Source organism: Suncus etruscus, chromosome 7 (assembly GCF_024139225.1).
Source record: "Suncus etruscus isolate mSunEtr1 chromosome 7, mSunEtr1.pri.cur, whole genome shotgun sequence".
NCBI lineage: Eukaryota > Metazoa > Chordata > Mammalia > Eulipotyphla > Soricidae > Suncus > Suncus etruscus.
Genome location: NC_064854.1, coordinates 73821105 through 73828828, shown reverse-complemented (window position 1 = coordinate 73828828; position 7724 = coordinate 73821105). Strand labels below are relative to the sequence as shown.

Genomic DNA, 7724 nt, shown 5'->3' with positions numbered 1-7724 from the left:
AGACACAGGTTGGGTGCAGAGAGGCTGTTAGCTTAGAGGCCATGTGAAAAATGTGTACATGGCAGTTAGAGCCTTGTAATAAAGCGTTGTCTCCTGAAACTTTGACTGCTGTGGATCATTTCCTTTCTTATCCTGAACCTACAGACCTCCAGGGTGTAGGGGCTGCAGGTGCCAAACTGGACCAGGAAAGGCCCAACCATCTTCCATGCATCTCCAGGACTTTATAATTAATAATTTATACAAGAAAAAGTAACCTGTTCTGTCAATGTAACAAATTGAAGAAAATTCCATTTATACATGCATACCATTCAGGGGTCCTCAAACTTTTTAAACAGGGAGCCAGTTCACTGTCCCTCAGATCATTGGAGGGTCTGACTATAGTAAAAACAAAACTATGAACGAATTCTTATGCACACTGCATATATCTTATTTTGCAATGAAAAAACAAAACAGATACAAATACAATATGTGGCCCGCGGGCCATAGTTTGAGGACCAATGCATAACATAGGGACATCACTATTACTCTATGTTCATTCTAAATTAAGTATGTACAATAGACACTACAAAAGGAAAAGTTGAAATTCACTGGACAAAATTTTATATTTATTTTATATTAAATTTGATGTTATTATATTTCATTTATATTTTACTCTTGTGGTGACCATATGTTGCTGCATTCAAGAGATGAAATGACTTAGGATTTAACTTAGATCCTCACAATACTAGTAATGTACTCTACCAATTCAGCCATATGCCAACACAGTTTTGCTATATCTTGATCTAAAATTCCTATATTCAAAAACTAATGTAGGAATTTAGAAAAAAAGCATATATGGTAAAGTCAGGGAAATCTATTAGAAATATCATTTTGAGTTGAAACATTCACCCTGATTAAGAAGGATACATGTGGCTTTTACTGAGTGGTGATTTCAGATACTGAGAAAGAAGAGACTACCTATGATAAAAAAAAAAAAACTATAAAAATGTTTGAGTTTTTTTTCAAATGCTTATCTTAAAATTGGCAGCTAAACCAGTCATTTGAACACTTAAATTATATTTCCTATTAAATGAGTTTAAAACTTCTTCTCCCATGGAGATAATAAAGGATAAAAGCAACGAGATGTGAAAAAGTGAGGTAAAGACTATAAATCTCCAATATATGTTTATTTTACTGCTATAAAAGCAAGTTATGATTACAGAAAATCTTATCAACATGAATAAAATAAAAAGATTACTTTGACAAGAAATAAATATTTCTTGGATATATTTTATTTTAATATGTTACATATATTGTATGTAATATGCAATGTATTATATTATATTCATGACACTTTTCTATATATCGACAGTTAATAATTTATATGATCTCTCAAAGCTACAATTTTGCTATATAGAAATACGTTTTTTAAACATTTTTTTACTTTATGAGTCTGTGTTTCATGTTTGATAAGACACACACACACACACACACACACATATACATCAGTCTAAGTGATATCACAGTGGACAGGATACTTGTCTTGTTTAGCCGACCATGGTTTGAACCTAAGAATAACATACAGTCTCTTGATAACAACCAAGAGTGATACTTGAACACAGTGCTATGAATAAGCTCTGAACACTATCAATTTTAGTTAATAATAATAAATTAAAAACAAAATAAACTAAATTCATAAAACATTTATAAATGTAGTTACAGTTTGATAAATTGTTCTTATTAGTTCTTAAACTAAAGGGACTAGAATGTTAAAACTATATACTTGATATTTAGGGAAGGCTCTAGTTTTTTTCAACAGAATAAGGTAGAGGAGAAATCACCATTTTTCATATCCCTATATACATGTAACTATTTGAATTCAGAGTTCTTGTTAAGAGGTTGATATTTAAATGAGTAAATCTGAAGCAAGAAGGGAGTTAGGTAGAGAAGATACCTCTCCCCACCACACACACATGCCATAATAATTCTAAATGTGTAAAACCTAGATATTTGTTTTTAAACCCTAGGATATGAAGGAGTTACTTTAATGTTCATTATGGTCTAACCACTACAGTCCCAGAGAAGACATCTTACTGAGAGAAGCAGCAGCAGGAGCAAACACCAAGAAAGTTATATAAAATACCTCCTGACAAATACCCTAACAATGGGATTCTTACATAGGTGGAAGCCCCACAGGAGGCAGTTTGGGAGAAACCCTATACAAGTCATCTTATGGAAAAAGAGATTTGTACATATTTGTTGACACACATTCCTTAATGCACTTATCTGCGTTTCCCCTCTTAAAATGTGCACTTTCATACTTTTAACTTCTAGATGTGTACTGGGGCACTCTTGTTGAGCGTGGTTACTCTTATCTTCTCTTTTCCCTTCTTCAGAACCTCCAAATAAAATCTGTTCTTACTTCATTGCCCACCTATTCCTCAGCTTCTTTTCTGAAAGGAAGACAAAAAACCTATAATGCCTAAGTAAGGTCTAGGACTGATTATCCTTTTCTGCAAAGAGAATTTTTATTCTCTACTCTGAATTTCTTGCTTTTAGAGAAATACGATATTAGGGATTAATTTATTCAAGGGCAGAACAAGTTTGACATCAGGCTCACTTTGATGGCTGCCTAGTGGAGCTGGTGGATTGGATGCCCATGTCATGAAGTGGCTCCCCACAGACTTTAATAGTTCTTGATTAATTCAGCTAACCCCCAGAGATAGGCAGAGAGAAAGCAGTAGGTGCTCTCTATGGGCTGCCTTTTTAGTCCTCACTTAATAAAAATCACCCAGAAGGAACCCCTGCTGGAATCAAACCTAAATTTAAAAAATACATACTAACAAATAAGAGACCAAATATTTCTAAAAGCCATAATAGAGAAAAAGTTTATCCAAAAATTAAGAAGAGAAAGGTAAAACATACCTAAAAATATCTGTGTGCAAATAGAGTATAGAAAGTAAGAGAAAGCACTAAAATAAAATAGTACAAAATATTTCGGCACTTGACAGGCTTAATTTAAATATCAAAGGTATTGCGATTAGGATAATAAAAAAACTATATTTAATTGACTGCAATAACCAACTGCTCAGTGAAAGTGTTTGTATTAAAGAGATAATAAATATATATCAATAAATTTTTCATTTAAGTTACATGACTGTACATATTTTTGGCTTTTTAATTATGCTTTATCACAAATGCTAAATACTGATATAGTAAAACAATATTATTGTTAAATTAAAGATTAATACGATTGGATGCCCTTGAAGCTATTTATACAATTGATAGCAATAGCAACAGATAGGGCTCTTCTCTTGCATACTGCCCACCTAAATTCAATCCTTAGCACCCCATATTGTTCCCTCAATCTGCCAAAAGTTATCTTAGAGAACAGAGCCATAAGTAGTCTCTGAGCGTCTCTAAATGTGGCCCAATAACCCTCACAACCACACCCCCCATTTTTTTTAATTTGCAGTTAAACCATGTATTTGTAATGTGAGGAAATATTTCAAATCCTTTTTCTTAATTTTTAGTGTTGTTTTTTTCGGGTTTTTTGTTTGTTTGTTTGTTTTTGTTTTTGGGTTATACCGGGCAACACTCAGGGGTTACTCCCAGCTCTACGCTCAGAAATCGCTCTACAATAAACTTATTCTTTTTTTTTCTTTTATTTTAAAAGGAAGCAAATGCTACATATTTTATTTACTATACATCTTTAAAACAATTCTATTTATACTTTAGCAATATACAGACAGCAATACAGCAGCTGTCTCCAGTAAGCGCGGAGTACCATTTTGTACTGACCACCAGTCTGGTCCGAATAAATACTAGTGCATGGGGTAAAAAGGGTCACAATAGTGACTGATGTGTTGTAGGGGGGAGATGCCCCAGTGCTGATGTGCAAAATCTAGTCGGGTCTGCTCCCAGAGACAAGGCTCTGGACAAAGTTCTTGGCCATGTAGAGGCCTTAGGCAAAGGTTGGCTAGCTACAAGCACCTGGAAGAGAAGACCAGGGTTTAGAGTGGTTCAGAGCTCCCTGGAGTAAGGATGGTGGTGGAATTGAAGATCTGAGAGGCGGCATCAGAACTGGCAGCCTTGGAGAGCTCTCGAGCTCAGCAGGCTGCTGTGGGGCTCCATATTTTCCTTTCCTGACTTACTTCTTAATCTTCTGAGTTTTGTATGAAAATACTCCATACAATTCTCAATAACTCTGAAGCATGAGAACCTCCTGCTGCAACTTTTTTAAAAGTTAAGTTCTCAATTTATTTATATCAGTCATAATATTGCAGGTAAACTGTTTGCTGTATCTACATTGAACTTAATGTTACTCTTTTATTCTATACCCCCACTGAAAACAGATAATTCTGTATCCAGCTTTAATGTATTAATATTAGTTTACACAATTCAGGGTAAATGCATAATGTTGTTAATTTTTTTTCTTTTTGTTTTTGGGTCACACCTGGCAGCACTCAGGGGTTACTCCCAGCTCTACACTCAAAAATCGCTCCTGGCAGGCTTGGGAGACCATATGGGATGCCAGGATTGGAACTACCATCCTTCTGCATGCAAGGCAAACTCCTTACCTCCATGCTATCTCTCCGACCTCAATGTTGTTAAACTTTTAATGGTTCTCAGCTATCCTGTGAATGTTTGCCAATTGCTATGATGTTTGATTATATATTTTATTTAGCAAATTATTCTCAAAATTATGTCTGTAAAACTGTTCTAATGTCTTAGTACACAGAAGTCAATGAAAAAATGAATTTGGATACCATATAAAGTGCACATAAAAATGTTTTAGAAAACTTAGTTTCAAACTGTATATATATATGTATATATACATATGTGTGTATGTATATGTGCAAAAATGTTCTTGTGACTTTATTAAAGAATTTTCTGAAAAGAAACTCGAATGTTCTAGACACTATTACTATGCTTAGTATAGGAATGTTTAAGAAATTTCAAATTGACAGACTATACAGAGAAGTACTGTGGTTTTCTGCTTCAACAATCCTTAGATGGAACCTAGAGCTCAACTCAGCTGCTCTGGTCCAAGCCCTAGGATCCTGTCTAACATCTCCAATAACACCACCGTCACTGCCGCAGAAGAAACTGTGCATCTTCTCCTTCTAAGCACCTTCAGACTGCCTGGGCCCTTACCACCTCCACCATGACTACTACATCTCCCTTGCAGGTACACCAGAAATAACACAAGGACTCAGAGGACGCCATCAACCATCAGATCAACCTGGAGCTCTACTTTTCCTACATCTATCTGTATATGTTTTATTATTTTGACCTCAATGATGTGGCTGTGAAGAACTTTGCCAAATATTGTCTTCACCAATTGCATGAGGAGAGGAAACATGCTGAGAAATGGATGAAGCAACAGAACCAGCAAAGAACAGGATTTTCCTGCCATATAACATGAAACCAGATAGTGATGACTGGGAGAATGGGCTGAATTTAATGGAATGCGCATTACACTTAAAAAAGAGAACTAACCAATCACTACTGCACCTCCAAAAACTGTCCATGGACAAAAATGACACAAAAATGACACTCAGACACTACCTGACTGAGCAGGTGAAGTCAATCAAAAAATTGAGTGAACTCGTTACCAACTTGGGCAAGATGGAGCCTTGAGTGAGGCATGGCAGTGTACCTGTTTGAGAAGCACAAGTTGGGGTACAGCAGCAAAAGCTAATTCTTGCTCTGGGTTCCCAGGGAGCCACAGCGACCTGGTTGCCCAGGGGCAATGCATGCATGTTGGGTGACTTTTACCTTTTCTAGAAAATCCAAAACAACTACTTCAGTGTTTAATTTGTATCAGACCTTCAAATAAAGTAATCTGGTACATCCCCCCAAAAAAGAAATGTCAAATTAAATTGTATCTGCAGAAAGGTTCTAATGTTTATGTTCAGAGACATCTATGAACAATATTTTGATATGGAAAGATATTTTAAAAAGCTGATAGCTTTGAAACTGATGTATACAATAAGTTCTGGGATTCTACCTCTGGTGAAAAAAAGTAGAACAAAATCTTCAAATTTTCTCATTTTCTTCTTTTGTTTTAAAGAAAAGGGGTGAATTGTAAGGTGACACCCTGCTATTAACCCCAAACAAAGGTATTCAGTCAAATTCTTCCTTCTTTAAAAATCTTCTTTTGATATACAAAATCCAGTGGACAGGTTCTTTTTTCTCTTTGTGGTCTTTCCCCACTTGGTGAATGAGTATTGGTATAATAAAAAATAAATTCAGTTTTGGCTGGGCACTGGGGTTGTACCACAAGAGAGAATACATGAGAATCCACTGATTTCTTTATGTTCCTAACTGATTTTATGTATTATTTCTTTGCTGCTACTCTGCTTTTTTAATGCTGGCCATGTTGGGTTTAAAATTATAATGCCAGGGGTGATTTCACAACAATTTTATTTTACAGAAGTTCTAAATTTAAATTTTCAGATATCTCTTTTATTACCAGAAATAATCAATTGTTGTGAGATTAGATTTCATCAGCGTTCCTGCCGGTGATCCTGCCTGCTTCAGAGGTGGGTCGGGATGTACACAAACTGATTCCTGCTGGTATCTGCTGGGTGTCAAAAGGGCACAGAAGCCATCTTGGACCATAGTGCTTCCAGCCACCTGAGACTGGATTTCATCAGCATTTCTGCGGGCAATCCTCTTTACTACAGAGAGTTCTTGGCTGGATTCGTCCTCCTGCTGTGCCTTGGATGACTGCTGAGGACCAGAAGGGAACTCTTTGGGTTGCTTGTCTATCTTCCCTGAATACATGAAGCTCTATTCAGAGGCCTAGGAAGCGCACCCCCCAAAAAAACTGTCCTCTAGAGGCCACATAAGAGCGCAGTCACTCAGCTTTGCGGCCACACACTCTAACAGATGAACCACACCACAACTCACAGGAAAAATTACACTACAAGTGTAACAATGGGGAAACCTCGCAGGCAAACACCACGCACAGAGAATGAAGACAATAGCTCGGATTACCTAAAAAATTCCAACCATCTGATTAACTTCTCAGATAAGGAACTTAAAATAGCAATATGGAAGATATTTGAGAATGCAAGAATGCATAGATCTTTCTGAACAGAACACAAAGACAGAAATCAGAACTCCAAACTTAAATAACAGATCTGAAAAACAAGGTAACTCAAATCAATGGATAGCCTCACCAGCAGGGTAATAGCAGCTGAGAAGAGAATCGAAGTACTGGAAGATGAGATGCACAACAACTCAACACAGGAGAAGAAATTGGAAAAGAACCTAAGACAAATGATCAGGCAATGGAAAAAGTACTAAAGTAATGCAAAAAGATGAAAATAAAAGTCTTTGATAAACTCAACAGAAATGACATAAGAATCATTGGAGTCACAGACACCCAGGTAGGAGATCTCCAAGAAGAGTCAACTGTCAAAGACATAATCAAAGAGATACTCCCAGAGGTAAAGACTATATACAATCAAATCCTACATTCCAGAAGAGTATCAGCTAAAAGAAACCCAAGAAAAACACCCCAAGACACATCCTTGCTACAATGACAAATCCCACAGATAGAGATAGAATACTGAAAACAGCAAGATCGAAAAGGGAAATTGCATTCAAAGGAGCATCCCTAAGACTTACAGCAGACATGTCACAAGAAAATCTCAAGGCCAGAAAACAGTGGTGGCATAGATGAAAAATCAGACTTAAAGGAAAAACTGACATTTCTACTTTAAGACAAGAGA

At 36.2% G+C, this 7724-nt stretch overlaps 1 pseudogene; it reads left to right on the top strand.

The window, feature by feature from the left end:
- The first annotated feature begins 5137 nt into the window (after positions 1 to 5137).
- LOC126013805 (ferritin heavy chain-like) lies at positions 5138 to 5683 on the top strand (annotated as a pseudogene).
- The last annotated feature ends 2041 nt before the right edge of the window (positions 5684 to 7724 follow it).